A 17,772-nucleotide genomic window follows, 5' to 3' on the forward strand; every position below is an offset into this window, starting at 1 on the left:
TTCATGTATCCTTAAAAGTGAGAAAAGTACATTGAACTGTTAAATTAATGCTTAAGTGATTTAATAAGTCTTCCACTAAGATTCTTGAAAGATACTATGTTGATCCAGGTCTCTAAATATGCTGGTTTCAGACTTTCAATAACAGTCATTTCTGAATCTCTGCTATCTGGCAATTAAAAGCAATTTGCTTAGAAAGAGAAATAACACATAGCAAAGTGGTCTATTGCTAGGATTCAAGATTGGACTAATGTAGAAAATGTTGAGAAAAATAGTACGAAAGAGGTTCTATTTACACAGCATGAAATATAGATTTTCAAGTAGGGTCCACTGACATAAAATGGAAGCTTCAAAAATCATTTTTCACTTAAATGTAGTTGACAAGCAATTTGAGGGGTTTTTTATTTCTGTTTGAAGAAAATGCTTTTGAAAATTTAATCTTGATTTGAAGAAGCTGAAATGTTTGCATGTTATGAATCATAAAAGGACTTTCCCAAAAATGATATTCAAGGTTATTTTAGGTGGTCTTGAATTTTTTGTTTGTTTTGTATTAGAGGATAAAAACATTTAGATAATAGAAATTCCCAAAACATTAATTTCAATGTTATCTTTAACACTTTCTTTGTGGAATACTTGTCATTTCATTTGTCAGTATGGTTTTACCCAAAGCAGATAAATTGTTTTTAAAAAGAGATGCTAGACAAGATAGGCTGCAAATGGCAACATTTAATACTCCTTTCTTTTGATTCATGAAATTATTTAAATGTCTTTTAGGCATTTATAAAAAATATCTTTAGAGATTAATTGTATGCATACTATTTCATGTATTCTGATTTACTCCTATTCTAATTTATCAAGCACAAAAATTTTAAATCGTCCTTGGTTACACTGAAAACATTTATCTTTTTGTATATTTTGTAACTTTTCTTTGATACACATATGTATAGTGCATGTAACACACTTATTATTATTTATTTTCCCTTTTGTTGGCCTTGTTGTTTTATTGTTGTTGTTGATGTCATAATTGGATAAGACAGAGAGAAATTGAAAGAAGAGGAGAAGACAGAGAGGGGGAGAGACAGACAGACACCTGCAGACCTGCTTCACTACCTGTGAAGCAACTCCCCTGCAGGTGAAGAGCCAGGGCTTGAACTGGGATCCTTACACCAGTCCTTGTGGCATGTATCACATTTACTTTAATTAACACCTATTGAAAGATGTCGTGAAAATACATTAATGTATATGTATAACAAGAGATTTGCTAATAATGTGAAGTTTACTGAAATTTCAGTGAAAATTCTGAGACTCTATAAAAGAAAATGAACACACACACACACACACACATATTCCCTAGCTCAGATCAAAGGAGTAAACATCAATGGTATTTATATATTTTCCTTATGTTTGGGAGCTACTGTCTGCTCTAGTCTAGCTTTCTAGCCCTATTCTCAACTCTGACAACATCTTCCCAGACAATATTTTTTAGTCCACCTGCATGTTAACTATTAGGCTCAGGTAAAAATTACTGAAGTCATGGGCCCCTAGCTTCTTTCTACATGAAGACCCGTAATTTGATCTGTTCTATTCCTATATTTGGTTTCCTGTTTACTGAACAATTTGTCCTGCTTTACATTATACTGTCTTACAGTCACCAAGCTATAGACACTATTGTGATGCCATCCTGATTTCTCTGGACAGATGCCCTCACCAATGTGTCCTGAAGTCTCACCACTCCAGATTCGTACCCAACTAGGGAGAAACAAAAGGCTGGGGGTATGAGTTGACCTGCCGAAGTCCATGTCCAGCAGAGAAGCGACTATGGAAGCCAGACTTTCCACCCTCTTCACCCCATAAAGAATTTTTTTTCCATATTCCCAGAGAGGAATAAAGAATGAGGAAGATTCCAATGAGGGGATAGGATACAGAACTCTGGTGGTAGAAGCTGTATGGAATTGTACCCCTGTTATCTTATAATTTTGTAAATCATTATTAAATGACTAATGAAAATTTTCAAAAAACACAAATAAGAAAATATGGCATATGAAATTATTTTGATCAGTATAGAAAAGATAGAGGGAAGAGCTAGGTGATGGTTCACTTGGTTGAGAGCACATGTTATCATGTGTAAGGAAGTAGGTTCAAGACCCCATTTACCACCTGCAGGGGAAAGCTTCACAAGTGGTGAAGCAGTGCTGCAGGTGTCGCTCTTTCTGTTTTGCTATCTTCTTCATCCACCTTTCTCTCTGTCTCTATCCAATAATGAATAAATATTATTTTAAAATGTTAAATATAAGGGGCCAGACAGTTATACACCCAGTAGAACATGCATGTCACAGTGCACAAGGACCCAGGTTTAAGCCCCTTTCCCCATCTGTAGGAGAAAGCTTCCTGAGCAGACAAGCAGTGCTGTAGGGTTCTCTCTCTCTCTCTCTCTCTATCTCTCTCTCTCTCTCTTTCTCTCTCTTTCTACCTCTCCTACCTCTCTCCCTCATCCCTTTCAATTTTTCTCTGTGTCTATGCAAAATAAGTAAATAAATATAGAAAAGACAGGGAGAGATAAATCAATAAAAATAGAATGTTGTATGAAATAATTATTTAGAAATATACAAATTTATTTTAATTATATTATGATTATGAAGAAATTGAAACTATATATTGCTGCATAAAAATTCTCTACTCCTTTCACATCCACAAAGGTCAAATATTTATTTTTGCTTTATGCTACTTTACAGGGATCTCAAATATTAAACATACAAATATTCAAGCTTATGTAGACTTCATTTTAACATGTGCACCAATACTTGAGAAATGAAAGGGAAGGGTGAACATATTCAAAACCTCAACTATTTCACATTTAATTTTCCAGAACAAATCATTTCATTTGAAATTTGCCAAGATTAATTTCAGAAAGTAGGGAAGTACATGGAACCCTTTACAAAGTATACAAAGTGAAAGACCTAGAATATTTGCTGAAAATCTGAATGATTATAGCACATTGTACTAGCATTAGGAAATGTCATTCTGTCATTTATGGAGTATTTGTTTTTGAATTTCCTTTTGCTCTGCAGTGCTGGGGTTTAATCCAGGACTTCATGCATGCCAGGCATGTGCTCTACTGCTGGGGCACTTTCCCTAGAAATGTTGTTTTCTTTTTTTAATTGGAGAAATGTTACTTTATAAGACAGTTGTTGTCTCAGGGATATAACTACACAACCCTTCAAGATATGTGCCAGTACACCTTATTCACCGTGAAAGCTCCATTTCCTTCTGTCAAAAATCACTGTGCTCCTCAGCCTTGCCTGGCCTTTCATTTCAGTGTACTCAGAACTGTAGGTAGGTATAGATCAAGGGTTTATTAATGTTTACCATATTCTTCCCTTTCCTTGTGTCATAAATCTCACATATATTGTGATCATCTGGTTTTTGTTTGTTTGTTTGTTTGTCTTTCATCTTCTAGTTTATTTTGTGTTGTACCTAAAGACAAAAACTCATCTTTCCTTATAGCTGAGTAACACACCATTGTGTGTAGATACCACATCTTTCTTATTAATTTCTCTGCTGTGGTCACTTGGGTTGCTTGCAAATTTTGGCTATTACACACAGTACCAGGATGAACATGGGCATGCATATATGTCTCCAAATATGTGGTTTTGTGATCTTCAGATACTGCATAGCAAAAGAAATGTGCCAAATTAAAAATAAACCCTAGTAAATGGGAGTTGTTTGCACACCATACACCAAGCAAAAGATTAAGATATTTAGAGAACTCATTAAAACATACCAACAACAAAACAACAACAAAAATCTAGTATAGCCACAGGCCCTTTGGAATATAACTAAAATATGCCTACTAGCTATCTAAAAAAACTCTTCATCTGCACTATTCCAGCCTTTAGGTCCATGATTGGTCAACAATTCATTTGGCTTTGTATGTTAACTCTCTTTTCAACCACCAGGTTCCAGATGCTAGCATGATGCTGACCAGACTTCCCTGGACAGACAACCCCACCAATGTGTCCTGGAGCTCTGCTTCCCTACAGCCCTTCCCCACTGGGCAAAGATAGCGACAGTCTGGGAGTATGGATCAACCTGTCAATGACCATGTTCAGTGGGGAAGCAATTACAGAAGCTAGACCTTCCACCTTCTGCATCCCACAAAGACCTTGGGTCTGTACACCCAGAGGGTTAAAGAATAGGAAAGCTATTAGGTGAGAGAATGGGTACAGAGTTCTGGTGGTGGGAATTATGTGGAGTTGTACCCCACTTGTCCTATGGTTTAGTCAAAATTTCTTTTTTATAAATAAAAAATTAAAATAACTAACTAAATAAAAGAATACAATAAAATAAAAGAGGATACATTGTTTGGAAAAGAACACAACAAACTGACTTGAGGGCAGAGGACACAGTGAGCCTCAAAGGAGCAGCAAATAATGAGAATGATTTTAAAATTTAAAAAAAAGTTAAATGTTATGTAGCTCAACATATTTTTATTATATTTAGATTGTAACATAGTGTACTAAACTGCATCTTTACTTCACATATATGTTTAGATGGATCCACAAAGAAATATACCATTAAAAGTACTGCTGCTTGATAAAATAATAATAATAATAAAACAATAAAAAGCAACCCAATAGGGAAAAAATTAAGAGAATATCTGAACATTTAACTAAAGAATATGTAGAGACTAGATAGCATAATGGTTATGCAAAGACTCTCATGCCTGAGGCTCCGAATTCCAGCTACAATTCCCTGCATCATCATAAACCAGAGCTGAGCAGTGTTCTAGTAAAAAAAAAAAAAAGAATATGTACAGATGACCAACAGAAATGAGAAAATGCATATCATCACTTAATACCAGAGTAATGTAAATCAAAACAATAATGAGAAACTATCTCACAGTGTGAGAATGACCTATATCAATAAACATGAAAACAACAAGTGCCAGCAAAAATGTGTTGGGCAGGGGGGAAGAAGAAGAAGAGGAGGAGGAGGAAAAATATCTTTACACTATTGGTGAGAAGGTAAGTTAGTCTAGCCCCTGTGGAAAACAGTACAGTGATTTCTCAAAATATTAACAATAGGCTTGCAATATGGTCAAGAATTTCTACTCCTATAAAATATTTTCTCATAGTGTCTTTAAATCTGAGAAAGTCTAATAAATTCAGATATATATGATCTATGTTAAGAATTTTTTAATGATGAGACTTTAAATAGTTAAACATGGTAGCTTTGTCAGGTTGTCATTGATTCATGAAATTCTTTAAGTATAAAAACACAAATTACAGTATGTATCAGAAAAGTAAAATGCTATTTCCAAATAAAGTAAAGAAGTATACTAGAAGATTTTAATGAAGATTTGTCCTGAAATCATTGAGTAGTATAATAAATACAATTATTTCTCAGAATCTTCGTTGATTCATTTTCTTTGCTAAAGTAAAATCAGGACATATGTTGATTAAAGAGATTGCTTTAAATCCACTAGAACTAATATACCCAGTAAGATTAATTTTAGAATGATTGCATTTCCCTATTTGAAACATCTAGTTCTAGGTTAAATGATTAGTTTGTGATCTCAGAAGAAATCAAGTTAGAAAAAGAATTATATTCTTTCTTAAATTGAAATTTCTATCTCTATTTTCCAAACTTTATACTATAGGGCAGGTTCATATTCTCTTAATACTGACATATCAGTTGAAGAAATGATCCACGTTTGCCTTCAAAATGGAGTAAATGAATATGACTCATTAAAAAATGTTGCTATAAAAAGTAGGTGATGAAACAGATTAATTCCCTACTATTCAGTACTTTAGAAACTTTACAACATTTATTATTGCCATGTTTATGTGCTTGTGCAGTTTAGTAAAATGACAGCAACATTTTATCTCAAGCAGTTAGGAGAGAATGCATTTTAAAAATACATTTATTGGGCATTTTACAGAAAAGGCGCTGCTATAATAATGCACACAACATTACCATAAACAGCAACTATAATAAGCAAACTTAAAAGGATTTTATGGAAAATAATAGCCAAAGTTTAGCTTTCTCTCAATTATATGATGTATACTTTAAAACTGTTAGTGAGTTTTCCTTCTTAGTTAATGCAATGTCTTTATTTAACTAACAAAAAATGATAAAGAATGTCTACTATGATTTTTTGTGTGTAAAGTAATTATATATTTATATATCATGAGCAGTGCCAACAAACAAGGAAAGTGAAATAGGCAAATAAGTTAACTATAGTAAAACAAATTTTGTTTTCTTAATTGCCTAGATTATTTCTGTATAGAATCCTACAGATTTAAATTTTTTTCCGTTAAAGTTGTGATTTTATCATTTCCCATATTGTTAGCAAGAACAAGCAATATCTGTTTATATTAACAATATCATGAAATTAATTAAATTTTATGCTTTACTGAAATGTGTTATGGAAAATATGACTTACTCTTTTAGAAACACAAAATATTTTTTCTAAATATTTTTGTTGCTTTCTTTTGTTATTGGAGCCTCATGCAGCTGGAATTCCACTACACTGAGGTGAATGTTTTTACTTTCTTTATTTCACATAGGAAGGGAAGGGATAGAGACACAGGTCAAGAGAGGAGAAACACCACAACACAAATCTACCATCTGTGGAGCATTCCCTGGTTGTCCCATGTGAAGTCTAAATTCGAGTTGGGATCCTCAAAGATGTTGAGACTTGTAATCTATTGGATACATTCTTGCCTAAACCCTGAAAAAGGTAATTTTATCGAGTGCTTTTCAACAAATAAATGGGACTGAGTAAATATATGTATACTGTGTTGTGAATGTAAATATTGAATAAGATATCTAAATAAGCTAGTGAACATCTTTCTTTTCCTGCAGTTTTAATAAAAGAGGCAAGAGGTTTAATAGAAAGAGATATTAACCTTATCATTGTAAAGGGCAATCGGAGAAGCCACAGGCTCTAAACTAAGAGAGAGAGTATATACACTTCATAGCTCCCATGAGATTTATAGCACATAAAATAGACTTTTATGATCCTGAATGAGATTGTGCTTTATTCCTGGACATATCCATTTTTTTATGGTCATTAAAAGTTACTGAGTTAACTGCTCATTATACAGTTTAATCTTCACTTTTATTTTTGATCCACTTTTAAGAGCTGAAATAGCTAAGTTAAAGGAAGAACTTTAATGTCTAAAACTTTGAAACTGCAAAAATTGACCTAATGTAAAAATGTATATGAGATCCCAGTTGGTTTTGTTGATTCAGTTAATATCGTCATCATCTATATACTTTTGCAAAAATATTTTATTCCAATCTATTACATGCATATTCTTTCTGATGCTGTCTTTAAATATAGTTAATATACTAGTTCCTTTTCCTTTTATAAAGTGCATTATGAATCCCTTTAAAGGAAAATTTCTTCATAATTCAGGACTGCATTATTTTAGTTTTTGTAGAAATAGCAGATTCTTTTTTATTATTTTATATTTAAAGCAAAAAAATTAACTTGGAAGGGATTCTCTATTTAATATTATGAAAAATGGGCTGGGGTTAAGCTTACTGTACATTTTTTTGTTTGTTTTACGTAGTAATTAAAGAAGACTGTTAAACAGTGTGTCTCTAACTCCACAGTAGTCTATCAAAAAGCAAGATAAAATATTAGCAAGAATCAGTGCAGTGAAATATGAGAATATGGAATTTAATAAAAATAATAGTCAAATATTCTTTACCAAATAAGGCAAACACTAAACTGTAACCAATCAAATGATTTCCATGATTTGCTTATTTTCTCTATCAGAACCGCTAGTTCCTGGTAGTGGATCCCATATAATTCCTTTGGTGTGGAGCTGTCCTATTTGAATCAGTTATGCTCAACTACACTATTAAAAATTAAAATGCCTCAGTTTTTTGTTTAACAAGATAAACTGTAGGATTTTAGCATCAGCCAAACTTATAAGGAATGAACACACTAACAGCAAACTACAAAATACTTTGATATTTGATTGATTAATAACATTGAGACTTTATATTCTAGAGATGTCAAAAGTAAATTACATGCAATTAGTTGTGAGCAGAAGATTTAAATTTTATATGGTGTACTTTTCAGAAAGTCGTATAGCATGTAGCCAATTAAGAACAACTATTATCCAAAATGATTAAAATGAAATTTTGGTATTTAAAATGATAAAGGTCCTCATTACTCCTTTTATATATTAATTCTATGAAACTGAGCGGACTTCATTAAATTCAAAGTATTGTGATTTCTATTGAAGATTTAATTAATCCATTTATATATTTATTTTATTTTTAACTTTTTTTTTTGTCTTCAAGGTTATGCTGGAACTTAGTGCCTCCATAAGGACTCCACCAAGCACAGTGGCACTTTTTAAATTTTTTTTACTGATAGAGGGTAAGATACAGAGAAAGAGAGAGAGAGAGAGAGGGAGAGATGGGGAGAGATAGAGAGAAGACAATTGACAGGCTTCAATTTATGTTGGAAGTTGAACTAGACTCCTGTGTGTAGTAATTTGTGCTCTCTACCAGGTGTGCCACTACCCAATCTTATTTATTTAAAGAGAATGAGAGAAAGAAGTATTTCTGGACACTAACTTGACTTACGCAATACCAAAGGTCAAGTCTCAGAGTTGGGCACATGCAAGTCCTACATTCTTCCTGTTAAGCCACCTCTTCAGCTACCGTCATTGGTTTTACATGTCACACTTTAAAAAAAATTATATTTATTTATTTTCCCTTTTGTTGCCCTTTTTATTGTTGTAGTTGTTGTTGTTAATGATGTCATCGTTGTTGGGTAGGACAGAGAGAAATGGAGAGGGGAGGGGAAGACAGAGAGGGAGAGAGAAAGATAGACACCTGCAGATCTGTTTCACCACCTGCGAAGTGACTCCCCTGCAGGTGGGGAGCTGGGGGCTCCAACCTGGATCCTTGGTCCTGGCTCTTTGCGCCATGTGTGCTTAACCCACTGCGCTACCGCTCTACTCCCATGTCATATTTCCTTACCTGAACTCCCTAGCATTATCCAAAAAATTCAGCTGGATTTGAATTATTCTTCCACATAACATCTGCATCCAATTTTCTTTGAGTGCCTCCGCAATACCTTCATTTTTTTTCTCCTTTAATTTTATCTGATAATTCATTTGTTCCTTAATGTCATTTCTATATTGGCTATATTCAATCCATCTTTGTGTCTATCTCATATAAAAATTATTTGCTGACTCATTTTGTTTACAAAAACATTTTGTATCTGTATTAGGTCTTTTTGTTGAGATATAACTAGATCATGTGAATATAGCGACAATTTTATTTCTTACAACACCTGTGGAAGTATGTATCTACTATCTCTCCTCTATCATCTATCTCTGTATCATCCTTAATGCATTGTATTTGGGTGCTTGAGTGTTCTCTGTTCCTCTCTCTATCTCTCTCTCTTTCTCTTTCTCTCTCTCTTTCTCTCTCTCTCCCTCTCTCTCTCTCCTCTCCCCCCCCTCTGCTTTTTGTTGCCATCAGGATTATCACTGGTGCTTAGTATCTGTATGAGGAATCTACCACCCCTGCATTTGTTCCCTTTTTCTTTTCTTTCTTTTTCTTTTTTCTTTTCTTGTGTTTTCTTTTTGTTGTTGTTGTTGTTGACAGAGAGGGGAGGAGAAGAGAAGGAGAAGGAAAGAAAAAGAAAGGAACCTGTAATACTATTCCACCATTCACTGAACTTTCCTTCTGCAAGTGGAGACTGAGGCGCTTGAATTTAGTCCTTGTGCATGGAAACAGGATCTGCAAGTTGCACCAATATGTGGTCCCTGGTTGCTGGAATCTCAATATGCTGTTAGTGATGACAGCAGTCATTTTTTCTCATTCTCAATTTTCATAAAAAAACTTTAAAAATTTCAAAATTAAGTAGTCTGTAGTTTTGTGAGTAATATTTATTAAATAAGAAAGTTTTCCTCTACTTCTGATTAGTAGATTTCACAATGAAACTTTAAGATATATTTTCCTAACTTATTGATACAAAATTCCCCATATTTTAAAGATACTAACCATAATGCTTTATTATCTCTTGTTAAACCTATTCTAACTGCTAGATTAAATGTACTTGGAACCTTGGTTTGAGTCCAGCCCCCACCACACTGTAGGAGCCTTCAGTGCTCTGCTTTCTTTCCCTATCTTTGTCTCTTTGTCTCTTTCTAGCTGAAAAAGTCAAGAGCAATGAAGTCCCCTTGAAAACAAAACAATAAAAGCATTTAGTTATAATTTTAAATTTTTCAAAGATTATCATATTTGGTTTATTAGCATTGTGTTCAGGACTTTATCACTTGTCTTCACTTAAAATATAATTGCTTTATTATTTATTACACATCCTGACATATTTAAGGACTATCTCTCTAAGAGTAGTTAAGCAAGGGGGTCGGGCGGTGGCGCAGTGGGTTAAGCGCATGTGGCGCAAAGCGCAGGGACCGGCATAAGGATCCCGGTTCAAGTCCCCGGCTCCCCACCTGCAGGGGAGTCGCTTCACAGGCGGTGAAGCAGGTCTGCAGGTGTCTATCTTTCTCTCCCCTTCTCTGTCTTCCCCTCCTCTCTCCATTTCTCTCTGTCCTATCCAACAACGAATTGCGTCAACAAGGGCAATAATAATAACCACAACGAAGCTACAACAAGGGCAACAAAAAGGGGGGAAAAAATGGCCTCCAGGAGCGGTGGATTCATGGTGCAGGCCCCAAGCCCAGCAATAACCCTGGAGGAGAAAAAAAGGAAAAAAAAAAAAAAAAAAGAGTAGTTAAGCAAATAAGGACTCAAAGGAAACAAGGAAAAAATTTCTCTATTTTGACTATTTCACAAGTGAATCAACTGAATGTTTGGATTCTCTCATAAATTCCTATTGTGTTCTTTCATATATTATCACTGGACAATAAGTTCACTTTGTCTACTTATTTCAAGTTTAATCCAAGAGACTAACCTATGCCAATTAAAATAGTACTAATTTTATTTGCTGTGTCCTGAAGAATGACAGAATGTGGACATATGGACATAGTTTTTTGTAGCCATAAGAAAAATAAGTTACGTAGCATAAATCCCTGAATTTTAGGTTTAAAGAACATAACTATTTCACACTTAAAATGAGAATGATGGGAGTCCAGCAGTAGCTCAGCAGGTTAAGCGCACTTGGTGCAAAGCAGCAGGACCAGTGTAAGGATCCCTGTTTGAGCCCACGGCTCCCCACCTGCAGAGGAGTCACTTCGCAAGCGGTGAAACAGGTCTGCAGGTGTCTATCTTTCTCTTCCCCTTTCTGTCTTCCCCTCTTCTCTCCACTTCTCTCTGACCTATCCAACAATGATGACATCAATAACAACAATAACTACAACAATGATAAACATCAAGGGCAACCAAAGGGAAAATAAATAAATATATTTTTAAAATGAGAATGATAAACTTAAAATACATAAAAGACCTGTACAATGAAATATAATTTTAAAATGCTGAAATCTATGAAGTACAAGACCATTTCCATATGTCCAAAAATATATGTAAGAACCTTGCACACTTATGGTTTTAAAATCAGTAAGATAAGATTATGAAAAAGAGCTTTCCTGAACTAACATAGTCAGTAATTTATAGCAAAAATGGAAGAATTAATCAGGTCTTCAAACTGCAAATACATGGGCAGAATTTTGAACAATTTAGTTATTAGAAATGTTTAATAACAAAGTCTATTAATTTATGTCTAGCATTTTCTATGTCAATCTCTTCATGTTTCTAACAATCTTTTAAAGACTCGAAGTTGGTAAAATCTCACAGAATGCTTTAAAATAAGAACTAAAAATCTATATTTACCAACAAACTACATTAATAATTGCAAAAATTTGTATTTGTCAATCAAAAGAAATTTGACTAATTAGGTGGAACAACATTCTTATACAAGTTCTAATATATATTTGATAGGTGCAAGTCACAGATAACAATAATATTTTTTGTATAAATTCAAAATATGTACCATGCACTAGAAAAATTCACTTTAAATTTCAGGTAGTGGGAGTCAGACGGTAGTGCAGCAGGTTAAGTGCACATGGTGCAGAGAACAAGGACTGGCATAAGGATCCTGGTTCGAGCCCCTGGCTCCCCACCTATGAGGAATCGCTTCACAGGCAGTGAAGCATGTCTGCAGGTGTCTATCTTTCTCTCCCCCCTCTGTCTTCCCCTCCTCTCTCCATTTCTCTCTGTCCTATCCAACTACAATGACATCAATAACAACAATAATAACTACAACAATAAAACAACAAGGGCAACACAAGGGAAAATAAATAAAATTTTTTTCAGGTAGTATACTAATGCAAGATAAGCTAAAGACAAGAGAAAACATGGTGTATTACACTTAGGAGATTCTTATTTCACATATATTCACTTATTCAGGTTTTCAAGAACGTGTTAATGAAAAGATGCTTTCTAACTTCCCTAACTTAGTGAATAGTTACATCATAAAAGTTGAGTGTCGATTCTGATATTTGCTCTCATGTATTCCCTGCACACATATACACACAAAGAGAGTCAACAAGTACTGATAATTGTACTTTAAAAGCAGTTTTTAAATATCATATGTTGACACTGGATTAATTTTCAATTAGATTATACTCACCTTCTAAGTGATGATCTTTCGTTAGTACTGCAATTTGCAGCCAGAGTAATTTATGTAAAATGAACATATAATTATAACACTGCCTTTCATATTAAAATGAATTCTAATATCTTTAATTTATCTTTCTATACCCCTTATAATTTTTCCTTCCTCTTTATTTCTCCATTATAATTTTTATTCCCCTACATTCTCAACAGGTGCCTTCTTTCAGCTCACTAATTCACCTTTTTAAAATCCTTCAATGCCAACTTATTTATGACTTGACAGTATGCAAGAACTAGTAGGAAACTGTGAGTCAAATATTTAAATGATGAAATCTTTCTTCATCTCAGTATCTTGTTACACTCATAAATGCCTTAACAAAAGGAAAAGAAATGGATATTTTGTCCTATCTTTGTAGTGTGGTATAAGCAGTTATATTTTCTCCATCCCTTCCTTTCCTCCTACAATTTCTTTCTTATCCCTGGAGCTTCTCTGCTCCATTCTGACTTCTTTTGTAGGTAGAATGGAAAAGACAGAGAGACAGAGGGAAAGACAACACAGCACCAAAAATTCCTTCTATGTAGTAAAGACTTGCTTTGAAATTGGGTAGTGCCATTGACAAAGTAAGTGCACTATCTTTTGCTAGATATCTTTTTTTTTTAAGGAAGTTTCTTTTTTTTTTTTTTAAAGATTTTATTTACTGATTGATGAGAAAGATAGGAAAAAATCAGACATCTCTCTGGTACATATGCTGCCGGGGATTGAACTCAAGACCTCATGCTTGAGAGTCTAATGCTTTATCCACTGTGCCACCTCTTGAACCACTCTTGCTAGATATCTTTATATATTTTTATATTAACTACACAAATATTTACTGGACATTTTCCAGAAGATGAGACATACATAGAGTCAAGAAATATCAGTTTTCTCCCAAATAGCAACCCCAAGGCCCAAATGTCTCACTCTTTTGTGTAAAGAGACTGTTTTTGGTCTTCAGAGACATATAAAATGGGTTCCCGGGGGTTGGGTGGTAGCGCAGCAGGTTAAGTGCATGTGGCGTGAAGCACAAGGACCAGAACAAGGATCCCAGTTCGAGTCCCCAGCTCCCCACATGCAGGGGAGTCACTTCACCAGGGGTGAACCAGGTGTCTATCTTTCCCTCCCCCTCTCTGTCTTAACCCCTCTCCATTTCTCTCTGTCCTATCCAACAACAATATCAATAACAACAATAACCACAACAACAATAAATCAAGGGCAACAACAACAAATAAAAATGAGTTCCCATAAAATGGGAGAATTTTTAAAATTTTATTAGTACTTAATACTGATTTACAAAATTATAAGATACAGAGATATAATTCTGCATCATTCCCATTTCCAGAGTTCTGTGTACCCATTCCTTCCATGGGAAGCTACAGTAGTTCTCCCAAGGTCATAGATACAGGTTGACTATTATTTCTATAACTATCTGTCTATATTTATATACATGTGCTCATGGTCCTGTCTTTTCTTCCTATCTAAGTCATACCTACACCTCCTACACCTTTTATTACTTCCAATATAACATTTCTTTCTGTCTCTCAGAATCCTGATGGACTTGGAGTTCAAAGACCTCTAGTCATCTTCCCCTATCATTTTCCCCTACTGGGAATGTGGTCAAAAATTGTTGGGTGTGCAGAAGGTGGGAGGTCTGGCTTCTATAACTGCTTCTCCACTGGACATGGGCATTGGCAGATCAATCCATACCACCAGCCTGTTCTATCTTTCCATATTGGGGTAGGGCTCTGGAGAGGGGAGGTTCTGGGACACACTGGTGAGGTCCTCTGCCTATGGAAGTTAAGATGGAATCATGGTAGCATCTGCAATTTGGTGGCTGAAAGGTGGCAAGATAAAGATAAAGCAAGACAAAATGATTAATGAACAGGAAACAGAAAGTAGGAATACAGCAAATGAGAATAGGGATCTTAGGGTGGAAAGAAGTTGGGGAGTCTGTTATAGGTATGTGCTAGGGGCCCATGACTTTTGTATTTTTTGCTTGAGTTTGATAGCTAACATGGAGGTGGACAAAAATACTGTCTGGGAAGATGGTGTCAGAGTTGAGAATAGGGCTAGAATGTAGGATTAGGGCAGAAAGTAGCTCCCAAACTTGAAGAAGATCTATGAATAAAGTGAACTGTTTACCCCATCAACCTGACCCAGGGCCCATATATATGTACATTTAGCACAGGAGTCTGTGTAATCTCTGAGTCCCTGTTGGTCTGAGCTCTCAGCCGATGGTCACAGCTGGGAATATTCTGGGCTGCACTCATTTCAGGACCAGTCTTCCTTGAGTAGCAGAGTAGGATAACCCAGCCTCCCACTGCTGCTCTACAGTGAGGGCAAGGTCCTGGAGAGACCGACAGGAGGGCTTACAATGATATTCCTGATGGAAGTGACCAGTAATGGTAGAGAGAGGAATCTATAAGAGTTCAAGAAAATAGGAGAAAATTGTATATGAACTGCATATTATATTACAATATTAAATCAATGCTAATATTTAAAAAATCATTTTATTGGGGAAACATTGTTTTATAGGACTGTTATTTTCAATTGTTACAGTTTGCCCCAAATATGTGAGCACTTTGGTTTAAAAAAATGCTTAAACCTCCCAGTACCTTGTCCTCCATAAAACAATGATGGTAGGGATATCCCCAGTCTCTGAAGGGAGGCTGGGGGTATCCTGCCCTGCCACTTGAAAAAAACTGGTCCTGAAAAAAGTGTAGCCTGAAATGTTCCCAGTTGTGACCATGAGCTGCAAGCCCAGACCAACAGGAACTTAGAGGTTACACAGGCTCTGATGCTAAATATATATATATATTTATATATGGGCCTTGAAGCAGGTGGATGGAGGTAAACAGCTAATTTTAGCCACAGAATTTGTTTTTTTCAAGAACGGGAGCTACTCTCTGCCTTAATCCAACTTTCTAGCCCTTTTTCTATACTCTGACACCATTCTCTCAGACAATATTCTTATGCAATTTCAAGCTAGCTACCAAACTCAAGCAAAACTACCATAGTTGTGTGCCCCCAGGAACATGTGTAAAGTGGATTTTCTAGCTTTCTATTACCCTAAAATCCCTAACCTCATCTTCTCTAATACTACTTTTTGGTTCATGTTTATTAACTATTTTGTCTCAATTTAGGTCATGCCACCTTCCAGACACCAAGTTATAGATGCTACCATGACTCCATTCTGACTTCTCTGGGCAGACAACCTCATCAGTGTGTCCTGGACCCTCCCATGTCCAGAGCTCTGGTTCACTAGGGAAAGATAGAAATGGATCAACCTGCCTACACCCATGTTCAGTGGAGAAACAATAACAGAAGCCATAACTCCTACCTTCTGCTCTCCCCAAACAACCTTGATCCATACTCCCAGCTGGGAGAAGTGATGGGATGAAAATAAGAGGGCTCTGAACTCCAGGCCCATCAGCACCCAGAGAGAGAGAAGGACATGGAAAGGGACATATGGAGGTAGTTATGTTGTCATGAGTGGTTTGGAGGAGAAAAGAGGATTGAATCAGGAAAAAACAGGGAGGTCAATTATGTATAATTTTGGTCAGATAGTTGTAGAAACGATGGCTGGCCTATGTCCACAACCTTAGGGGAATTGTGGTAGATTGCAGTGGGGAGACTGAAGATTCAGAACTCTGGTGGTGGGAATGGTGTGGACTCAAACCCCTATTGACATGTAATTCTGTAATATAAAGTAAAAAATAATTTAAAAAGATGCTTAGAAATACTAAAATATTAGCCACAATAAAATATGTGAACATGTACATATGCACATACACACACACACACACACACACACACACACACACACACACACACACACACACACACAATGTGTACTTCTAACCACAGAAAGGAGATTTAAAACAAAACCAAGACCCATCTTTGAGAAAGAAAAAAAAAAACTGCAATAATGCAATACCTCCCCCCCCCCAACAGAGCTTCACTGGTATTTCATGACAATTAAATTCCACTGTTTCCAGCATACTAATTTATTTATTTTTCCAGATAAATGATGAGAAACAGAGGAAGAGACACAGAGAAGAGACTTTAGTGGTCTGGGAAGTGGCTCAGTGGATAAAGTGTTAAACTCTCAAGTGAGAAACCCTGAGTTCAATCCATGGCAGCACATGTACCAGAGTAATATCTGGGTTTTTTTTTTCTCTCTCTCCACCTACCATTCTTCATCAATAAGTAAATAAATAAAATCTTTAAAAAGGATAGAGAGAAGAGACTTTATAGCACTATTGTTTCATTGCTCTTGAAGGTTTCCTTTTGCACTTTTTCCTTTTCTTCTGTTCTTTATGGCTGGTGTGCTCTACTGAGTGAACTGTCTCCCAGATCTCATGAAATATTTTTGTGAATTGGGGGTTGGACAGAAGGCCCGGATTAAGCATCCCAGTTAGAGCCCCCAGATCCCTACCTGGGGGGGGGGGGTAGCTTCGCAAGTGGTGAAGCAGGTCTGCAGGTGTCTATCTTTCTCTCCTCCTATCTGCATTCCCTTCCTCTCTCCATTTCTCTCTGTCTTATCCAACAACAACAATATCTATGACAACAATAACAACTATAGCAAAAATGCAACAAGGGCAACAAAATGGGAAAAATAGCCTCCAGGAGCAGTGGATTCATAGTACTGGCACTGAGCCCTAGTGATAACCCTGAAAGTAAAATAAATAAATAAATAAAAATTTAAAAAGACTTACCTAGATAAAAAGAAATATTTTGTGAATTGTTATTCTTATTTCTGTTTGCAGAATTGGGGTCTTGTACACATACAATTTCACTGCAGAACTGAGATCTTACCTTGTGTGTACATTACTTTCTAATGTAGAAATGTACTGCAAAGTTGCTTACAAACATTAGGAAATGTAGTGATATTTGCTTGAATTTCAAATGTTTGGATTCCCAGATAATGTCAGTGTTCCATCAGTGTTTCTAACCCTAATATTTACTCTTTTAAATATTTTTCTATTTATTTATTTATTTATTTTATTTATTCCCTTTTGTTGCCCTTGTTGTTTTATTGTTGTAGTTATTATTGTTGTTGTTGTTGGATAGGACAGAGAGAAATGGAGAGAGGAGGGGAAGACAGAGAGGAGGAGAGAAAG

The sequence above is a fragment of the Erinaceus europaeus genome, chromosome 16, assembly GCF_950295315.1.
Source record: "Erinaceus europaeus chromosome 16, mEriEur2.1, whole genome shotgun sequence".
In the NCBI taxonomy this organism is placed as follows: domain Eukaryota; kingdom Metazoa; phylum Chordata; class Mammalia; order Eulipotyphla; family Erinaceidae; genus Erinaceus; species Erinaceus europaeus.